This window comes from Tursiops truncatus, chromosome 11 (genome assembly GCF_011762595.2).
Source record: "Tursiops truncatus isolate mTurTru1 chromosome 11, mTurTru1.mat.Y, whole genome shotgun sequence".
Taxonomy (NCBI): Eukaryota; Metazoa; Chordata; class Mammalia; order Artiodactyla; family Delphinidae; genus Tursiops; species Tursiops truncatus.
In genome coordinates this window covers 25,209,378-25,219,644 of record NC_047044.1, presented here as the reverse complement: position 1 = coordinate 25,219,644, position 10,267 = coordinate 25,209,378, and the positions used below count along the sequence as shown (strand labels likewise).

Below are 10,267 nucleotides of genomic sequence, written 5' to 3'. Positions count from 1 at the left end.
CTGCGTGGCGACTGCGGACCCGTGGGTTGCCGGCCTGAGGGGGAAACCCGCGCCCGGGCCCCGACTGGGCGTCCGGGGATGGACGTCCCCCGGCGCCGCTTGTGGCTCTGCGCGGGCAGTAGAAACTCCTCCGGGGCGGGCTTCGCACCTGTCGTAGCCGTCGGGGCCTGGGAGGGGGCATCCAGTGTTTCCTCCCAGCCAGTGAGATGCACAATATCGCCTGGGCGTCCTTACTCCTTCATAGAATTTCTGCCACTGAGCGCCGAATTGGTTGACAGAAACGCGCGCCAATCTCGTTGTCGTCAGAATCTGCCCAAATTGGCGTAGAAAGTTTTCAAGAAAACGTTTCCTTCTCGAGGATGCACTCAGGTGTGAGCTCAAGTGGCGGCGACTGCTTTGAATTTGGCTTCTTCAGACGGCAGTCGGGCAAGGAAGGTTCCAGAATGGGAAACTCCCTGAGAAATCAGAGGTAAGGTACACGAAAGTCACCTCTGTCCAGCGTTACTTTACCTGAAATTGCCAATTTAAGGTAATGAAGTAGATTCCGAAAAGAAACGAAGGGAAGAGACTGAGGGATAAAAATCTGGAGAAGAGTAAAGTCAAGCCCATAGGTACGGGAAGATTAATCCGTTACTGTTTATTGAGCTTTTATTTTGCGCTCGGCTCTGAGCCAGTTCTGCGCCGCTACCCCGTGGGGAGTGTGGAAAATGAAAAGACACTGTCTTCCTAAGGGGGGAACTTGAAGAATCAGCGAGACAAACGTGCGAAGTTAACATGTCAATGGAGTACAATATCTTGCAATATATAAGGCAAGCTATAAAATTGTTCATTTCTTTTAATCATCAGTTCCACTTTGGGGAATATCTTTCAATGATATGACCTTAAAAAAAAATGAGTGCACAAAGCTATTCATAGCATATTATTCAAACAACAAAAATTTGAAGGGAAAAAAACCCAAATCTAACCAAAAGGAAATGGCTAATTAGCTTCTGGCATATTGGCCTCAGGAATTCTTACGCAGATCACAAAATGGCAATAGCCTTACCAATTAATACTTGAAAAAATACCAAATATGTACATGAAGGTTCAACTGCATAAAATGTAGTTATGCACATAAAGGTTAAAGATAAAGAATGAATTTGTATAGTTTAATATGCCTTTCATTCTTTTTTTCTATGTACTTAAGTGCATAATAATTCTTTCCAATTCAAGTCTGTCCCCAGTGCATTCCTCCCACTCAAAACACAAACTGCTGTCTTGTAATCTTCCTTACCACCTTCATTTCTAAAATGCACTAACTTCATTACATGAGAGCAAATACTTCTTCCAATTAAGTATTTCTAGCATACAGTATAGATTTCCCTGTGGTTCCTAGAAAGCAAAATATAACAAAAGTCAAAATCCTTGCTCGTACTTTAATGTCATAAAACCCTTCTGGAAGTTTGTTTGGCAAACTGTATCAAGAGTGCCACCTCTGATGTAGTAATTCAACTTTTAGAAATCCAAAGGGTTTTTACCTGAGACTCAGGCAGCTTAGAAGGCTGTTCATTTCACTTATTTAGAATAGTGAAAATCAGAAATGCGCTGTTCATTACTATTGGAATGGATAGGTACATCTGGAATAGTCACAGCACAGAATATTATACAGTCATCAAAAATCTTATTTTCAAAAAGTAAGAAATGAAGGAATATAGGTCAAGACAACTGTATCTGCCATTCCCATTCCTCTAAAAGGTTCCTTCTTCAAAAATTATCTTATGGCACTACATGACCCCTTCTCCCTCTTTGCAGCAGTTTGTGGACTGGCATGGACAACAGACCCAAGGGCAATAGATCTGTAGAAAGCTTGTTAAAGCTCTACTCAAACACTGTTCAAGGAGAAGGAGGGGTTGAAGTGGATTGAATAATGGTTTAAAGGTGCATTGGGTAGGCAAGTGGTGTACACCAGGCAGCAAGAACCACAAGGAGGCAGAAATCACGAATAATCAGAGGATACAGGGAGTAGCAGCTGAGTTACAGAGAAGCAGCAGTAACATGGGTCTTTACAAGATTCTGAGTAGAACTGCTTGGATTCTCGGAGCCTCTAAAATAACTGAAAGTAAACACTAAAAGCAAGATGCAAAGATGTATATACTGTATTTTAAAATATGTATAAATTATTCACATTCAACAACTGGAAGGAATACATCAACATTTTAATAATGGTGGTGAGACTACAAGTGATTTTTATTTTCTACAATGATCATAATTTTTTAAAAAACCTTAGAATTAATTAGAATGAAGACCATCAGTAGTCAAAAATTCTAATCAGAAAATAAGGTGCAAGTGGTCAAGGTGACTAGCAGACAGAATTTTCTGAGATCATAAATGGCTTCAAGGGAAGGGTGGCTGGGTCTTTTAAGGACTGAAATGATTTGACTAAATGAAGAGGGGGAGGTGAAATGAGAAGAAGATGAAGCAAGGGCAAGCTGAACAGGCAGAGGCGGAGGGTACTGAAGAGGATGTCCTGAATAAAATGTCTTTGATACAAAGGTGTAAGCTAGGGAGAGGTGCTGGGTAGGAAGGGGGAACTGGAGATAAATTATCTGGAGATCATTGTTAATTGGGTTGATAATTAAAGAGTAGTAACTGGATAGTTTGTAGCATAGCCTTTTCTTTATTATTACTACCATTTATTCAACTTTGAAAATTTCCTCAGCCACCATTTTATTCCAGGTCTTAACAACCTAGGCCTAAATTATGACATATCTAGCTTGTTTCCTGAGCTCCCGAACCTCTCTATTGTAATCTCATTTTTACATAGCTGTCATAAAATCATTCTTCTCATGTAATTTTCCTATTTTTTTTTTTACCACCATGTCACATCTAAGTTTTTTATTTAACAACGACGAAAAAATCTCAGTCCCTTCCCACCTTCATCAACTGACTGCCCCAAACTTGCCTATTACATCCTCAAAATCAGTCTTTCCCCAAATCAGCCTTTTGACTGCTAGGAAGTCAGTCTCCTTACCTTCTCCCTCACTTCAGGCACTTCCCACCTTTAAATCAGGGCAGATGTTTATCTCCTAAGTAGAAGGCCCTCCAACTTTCACTCCTGCAAATCATTACAATCAGCCTCTTTTGGAGCTGGCCTAAAAGCTCTCACCTTCTGGAAACCACTTTCCTAGTAACAACTGGGCTTCCAGATTCCCCATCCCCTACCCCCACTAGTACATTATTATGCAGTCACAGCTTTTGTTCTGAGTTCCCCGCCGGGTTCTCTCTCTTTGCATTGTAACTTCAGGGGCAAGGACTATGCACTTGCGCCATTCGTATACCTTACTCAGCGCAGTGCTGGCCGAAAATGCTCTTAAAATGTTTAATGAATTAACAAAATTAGAAGTTCCCTAGAATAATACGGGATTGTGGAAAAGACGTGTAGGGGTTTCCCTTGTTTCCACAGTCTCCATATGGGAAGAAGTGGCAATTTGCCCCTTTCCCAAGGTAAGCAGACAGTTTCCTAAACAAGATTAAGATTTAATGACTCGAATACTCAATTCTGAGGCCATATCCAGCTTCTTCTGAAGTGGATGCAACACAAACTGGTTTTGTTTCTATATTCTGAGAGGAAGGTGTGAATGAATTAAAGGAAGACAAAACACACTGCAAATTTTTTAAACTTTAGAGCTGCTTTGATTTTTAGAATTTTCTAGTCCAGTCTTTCATGAATCTGAGAAATAACAGGAATCCTAATTGTAGACAGATGAAGAATTTATGAGCTTGTTAGCTTTGAGGAAACCACTTTAAAGGATTTTCAGAGTTTTACATACTGAATGCTCCTATACAACTTTAAAGTTACATAAAGTTATGACAAATTTTTTGAGTACCTATGTACAGCCTGGCACCATGCTAGGCACTGAAAAATCCACAGCCTTCATTTAAATGTTACGTGTTAAATGTTAAATGTTACAAGGAAATGAATGGAGAAGTAGGTAAAAAGAATACTGAAGAGTTCAGACCTAAAGTTTGATTAACATGCAGCAACACAGTGCAGTTGAATTTTTTTAAAATGAACGACCCAAAGAACCTTAAATCTGTGGCAGATACGTAAGAAGGAAGTTGAGAGTAGTGTTGAAAACAGAACCGCCGATGACTGCTGATGGCAAGATTTGGCTTCAGTAAGTGAATAGAGAGGAAAGAGAACAGAAAAAATGGCTTTAGAACTAGCCTTTTTTTTAAAAAAAGGAAAGAACGAGGATGGTGGCAGATAAGGGAGGTAAGTGCAAGTTGAGAAGTAGGTGGTACCAAACGTGATTTAATTTTAAAGACCATTAAGTGTTTATTTAGAGGTCTGTGAGGGAAACTTGCACCTTGAAGGTGAATTACCAATGTAGGCCTACTGGAAACTGAAACAGCCCAGGGTTTTGGCATTAATGGAAGAAAAATTGTGAAGCTAGTGAATGTCTCTGTCCTTTTACCATCCTCACCACCTCCACCATACTCAGTTTTTCAGGGATCGTCAGGCTGCTTGTGCCCAGGGCTTTACCTCAATCTATCAAGGCCTTTCTCTCTTTCCTCCCATCAAAACTCTCCCCATTTTGTTCTAGGACTGTTATCGCAACCTTCCATTTTTCTAAGGAGCCCAATTATCATGTAGTAAATTGACCCACTTGTAAATTATTAGCATCTAGTAATGTTTTTGCATTTCTCTCTATTTAGGTCTGTGTTCTAATGGACTTCTTGTAGATATCAGAATATGGAGTTTCTAAAATGACATTTTAAGCATTGTAGCAGATTAATGGGATAAATATTTTCTTAAGCCAAGACATCTTTCCAAGGATAAGCTATGATGTGTGTGTGTGTGTGTACAGTTGATCCTTGAAAACGGTGAGGGTTAGGAGCGGCGACCCCTCCCTGCAGTCAAAAATCCAAGTGTAACTTTACAGTCAGTGCTCCATATCCTACAGTTTCTCCACATCCACAGATGCAACCGACCATGGACCCTGTAGTACAGTAGTACTTATTTATTGAAAAAAATCCATGTGTAAGTGGACCTGTGTAATTCAAACTCGTGTTGTTAAAAGTCAACACATATATTTACGTAGATAACTATATAACATATTTATTTATAATCACAGTGTATGAATTTAGTTATTTTTACTTCTTTACATATGCTGCATGTTTTATCTCTGTCTCCTCTGTAATGTTGGGAAAATAGTATCTGTCCTGTCTTTCTTACAAGGATGTATTAAATATCAAATGAAGTTTTGCATGTGTAAACCCTTCCTTCCGTGTAAAGAGTAAAGTAAATGTATTTATCATTATTATTTCTCTTAGGATTATTACCACCCTGTAAAGTTCTTTGAGGTCAAGAACTGAGTTTTGTTCATATTTATAATCCTTTGAATTGAGTTTTACTTCTGTACTAAAGTAATAGTTGGAGGATAAATACTGTTAAGTTTCAGATTAATTACAGTACTCTGAGAAACATGCAGAACAAAGTTTTAGTCTCCGTTTCTTACAGCAGGGGGAAAAGGTTCTGGAAAAGCAGAGAGAGAGAAGGGAAAGGAAAAACATTAGGGGAGGAAATTTTAACTTTTAAAGTTTTAATAAACCATGCCCAAAAGATACTAGTAATCGTTCATGAGGGAAGATAATTGAGGTACCTAAATTTTGTTTTATATCCTGTACATTTCTTTAAGCCCACTTCTTTTTTTTAAAAAAATATTTAATTAATTTATTTTTGGCTGCGTTGGGTCTTCGTTGCTGCGCACGGGCTTTCTCTAGTTGTGGCCAGTGGGGGATACTCTTCTCTGCGGTGCACGGGCTTCTCATTGCGGTGGCTTCTCTTGTTGCAGAGCACGGGCTTTAGGCACGCAGGCTTCAGGAGTTGTGGCATGTGGGCTCAGTAGCTGTGGCTCGCGGGCTGTAGAGCGCAGGCTCAGTAGTTGTCGCGCACGGGCTTAGCTGCTCCGTGGCATGTGGGATCTTCCTGGACCAGAGATCGAACCCGTGTCCCCTGCATTGGCAGGTGGATTCTTAACCACTGCGTCTTCAGGGAAGCTGCAAGCCCACTTCTTAAAAAAAAAAAAAAAGTCGAATAAGAAAAGCATAGGTGGTTAACCGTAGTTGTTTGTATAATTATTTACATCTTCCCAAGCCATTTGGAAATTAAAATCCTGCAGTGTTGCTCCTGGGTTGTTAAAAAGAAAGCTGAATAGAGAACAGCAGTCAATGCAGTAGGTACTGCATCATATAAAGGAAACCATGTACTGTAGATGCAGGATGTATGCATGTGATAAAAAGAACTAACAATTCTTCATGTGCAAGAACTAGGATGATCACCCTGCTTTTCTCTGCCATCTTAAGATTGCTTCCTTTAAGGTCAAAGGCCCTCTCGATAATAATCATTGGTTCAGCCGTCCGTTAAGTAGTGTCTGTAAGCCTCCCTTTCCTCAGCTAACCAGAGATTAATGAGGTCCTAGAAAACCACATTTCCACAGGAGATTCTTAAGGGGCAAAGCGATTGTATGCAAAGGAGATAGCTCCATCTATTTCATTTTATCTATGATCCTGGAACTAGTACTTACAGAACTAAGCAGAAAAGACACTTGACATAGATTTCTTAATTTTCAAAACTAAATATATGGCTCCTAATCTTTAGAAAAATAATGAAGGATGAGTCAGAAAAAAAAATGTGACATGAAGGAGGTTTTTTTAAACAAGTATAACGTTTTCTTTCTTTTGTCTGTTTGTATGAAAACTCTAAAATGCCTCAGGAATGATCATAGGAAATTTGTATAAATTCACCATTAAACACTTATGAAATTATCTCTTCATAAAAATCAATGATAGTATTAAAGGATGGCTTAAACATTTAATTTACTTGCTTATGCCCATAACATTTTATTGAATTAAGATTAAATCTGGTTTTACCATTATCATTAGCCAATCACAAAATTAAACTGTACAAAAGAATTATAATTTTAACTAGTCTTATTGTGAATATTTTCCCCCTTACTATTTTGTTTAATATGATCATGTAATGAATATTAGGGTTATTCCTACAAAAAGGCCTATAAAGTATGCTTTTGCTGTGGTGGTGTGATGGGATGCCAGGAGAGACCAAGCTTCTTTGACCCCGTTCTGAGGGTCAGAAATGCCCATATTATTAAAAAGTTTAAGAGGTCCAGGTTAAAATTCAAATCTGGGAGGAAGTACTTTGTTAAACTGTTATTAGTTCTGATATCTTAGTGCAAGTTAATGAATTAGGTAAGTTAACAGTGCTCTGAAAATAATGGGAAAGAAGTTGTTAAATTTAGGGAATAAGGAGGGAAAATGAGAATTGTGCATGGATATTATGTTGCCTCTGGGAGGCTTGATCAAGAGTGGAGCAGCATCAGGACACAGGTCTTTGGGGAAACAGAAAGAGGGAATCTGAATGCATGCAAAACATTTTATGGAAGACCAAGTGCTAGTCAGTAAGTCCAACACTTTAAATATCTACCAAAATCTGAGAAGAATAACTCTTCATAATCAACTCTGTACTTAAGAAAATTTTAAAAAACCTCGTTTGCAAGTCATTTAACCTTCATGCCTTCAATTACTCTATCTGAAAATGAGAATTACAAAACTGACTGCAGATTCACTTTGTTTTTGTGAGGATTATATGAAAGCTTTTGTAAACTATGAAGCTACATTAATTCAAGGTAAATTTTAAGTCTAAAAGGTGAATAAATGATGTTTCTACCTAATTTGTAATTTATATTGACACCAATAAAAATCAGATTTAAATTGTAGTATAACTGTTAGCTGTTATTATGTATAAGACAGAGATCTGGGACTTCCCTGGTGGTCCAGTGCTTAAGACTCCATAGGTTTGATCCATGTTGGGGGGGGGGGGTGACTAAGATCCCACATGCTGCGCAGTGCAGCAAAAAACAAACAAACAAACAAACAAATAAAAAACCCCCAGAGATCTAACAAAGTTTTTAAATGATAATGGTTCCCAACAAATGCTAGGTGCAAATATTACTGAATCTTATCCTAATATGTGAGGCACTTTGTTGCTAAGCTTTTCCCCTTGTTCTGTATCTTCGTTCTCTTCCCTTTTGCTGGCCCCTTACCATCTGCTTTAAAACATGCAGTTTTCTACAACTTGGAAGTAATTGCTTGACGTATTACTTCTTGTCTCAACCACTTTATTTCTCTTCTCCTTTATGTCATCAGTGAGAAGCTTATATCAGTAGATCTCAATGGCATAGAAATAATCTAGTTGGTATGAAACTACATTTCATCACAATCACTAAAATTTCATTCTCCTTCAATCTCCATATCTACTTAGAGATATGTCTGGCCTCCCCCTACCCACTGTACTTACCAATTTTTAATTCATCATCAAAGTGCTCTGTAGAACTAATAATAGCTTTATATATTGTCAAGCACTAATGGAACATTTTTCATGTTTGTGCATTAGAACCATGGAACAAGACAGTCTCAGTTAGCAGTATTTTTCTCAATCCTAAAACGTTCTATAAATGAGAACTATAATAAAAAGCCTAGAAACAGTCCTTCCCCGATTTTTAAAAAATTGTCATGTCTCTATGAGAGTGATTGGTGGATACAAAATGTTGAAAATCCCTGGTTTATACATGCTACCTCCATTTTCTTTTCATGTGTTTTCTGTTAGCCACCTATAATCAGGCTTCCCACCTTTCTGCTTTGAAAATGTTCCCTTAAAACAGGGTCACCAGCAGTTCCTTTCTTGTCAAATTCAAAAGCCATTGATATTCCTCCACCACTGGCTAAAATTGATCACCCTTTCCTTCTTAAAACGCCCTTAGTTTTTATTCTAAAGACCTAGGCAGGCATCAGGACAAAATGAGAGCACTGGCTGCCGCTGGTGCTGCTCCTGCTGATGCTGGTGCTGCTTTCACTTAGTAGTTAGCTTGTATTCATTGATTTCCCCTCATTTAAAATTTTAGATTTATTTTTTTACTGACGTAACTTTGCTTATAATATTATATAAGTTTGATGTGTACAACATTATATTTCTGCTTCTATATACTCTACAGTGTGCTCACCACCAAAAATATAGTTTACATCTATCACCACACAGTTGTATCCACTGTTGACCATAATTCTCACAACTATCCTGTGGAGGTCAGTGTTATCGTCATTTTACAGTTGAGGAAACATGCTCAGAATTTAATCAACTTGGTCAAATTCACACATTAGAACAAGATCTGCTCTGGGAAGTGTTAGGTTTAACAATAGAGAGAAAAGCCTTTTCCTAATTGAATCACAACATGCCCTGTTTCTATATTTAGATTAGGTAGAGCTTTTTGTTTTTTTCCTATTTATCTGTAGTTTGGAGTGTTAACGGTACTTCATGCGTGAAGATGGCATTTCAAGGAGTTTTTTGCCCAGGCTGACCATCCACAATTTTATCTAGTCCACTTTTTCTCTCCTTTTCAAGTTAACTGACTCCTATAGGAATACAAATGCAACCTTGGACTCGTTTAGGCTAGGCAATGCTCTAACCGCATACACTAAATTGAAAAGTATAGTTATCAGAATTCAGTGGATGACAACATAGATTTTAAATTAAGCTATATAGTATAATTTATTCAACTTTTGACTGACTGGGTATGTTTTATTGAAGCCATTGTAGAGATACAGTAGGATTTAGTTACATACATATTTTGTTTTCTCAAGTAAGTGCATAACAACAGTGTAATCTAGCTACAAAAGATTTCCTTAAGGTTTTTGTTGCCATGTCACCGTTAACAATTGGAACTTGAGTGTTTTAGATTTCATCTGAAATTAGTGGTTCAAATACAACAATAAATGGTTTTCATGGTTGTCAGCTTTGATTGAAGTAATACTAAACTTCTTATTACACCACTAGTTTTGTTTTTTAACTGACAAATTTGAAAAATAATACAGACACAGTATCTGTCTTATGAACACATTAAGTGTAGGTCTTTGATTTTTTTTCATTTAACACACCCTTACCTTTTTCAGAGGCATTTTGGTTTTATTTCTTTAGCAGGTTTTTTCACTAAATCTTTTACCTTTCTCCCAAAATGCCTCCCACAATTTGATTAACAAATCTGATGGAGGGAAGAGAGAATTATGAGTTATCCCAAAGATATATTAAGGACATCATTTCAACATAAATAGAACGAGGAAAAGAAGAATTATGCATTAGTAATAAAGTCGTTCACTGCAGAACAGTTTAGACCTCTCAAAGGATTTTCGTACACATTCTCTTCATACTTAGCAT

At 37.8% G+C, this 10,267-nt stretch overlaps 1 long non-coding RNA gene across 1 annotated transcript in view; it reads left to right on the top strand.

Annotated features, from left to right (window-relative positions):
• The first annotated feature begins 26 nt into the window (after positions 1–26).
• The window catches only part of LOC141275757 (uncharacterized), a 51,738-nt gene continuing 41,497 nt past the window's right edge, over positions 27–10,267 (top strand). Inside the window, exon 1 of the long non-coding RNA XR_012324044.1 lies at positions 27–469. This is a non-coding gene — a long non-coding RNA (uncharacterized lncRNA). The remainder of the gene's footprint in view (positions 470–10,267) is intronic.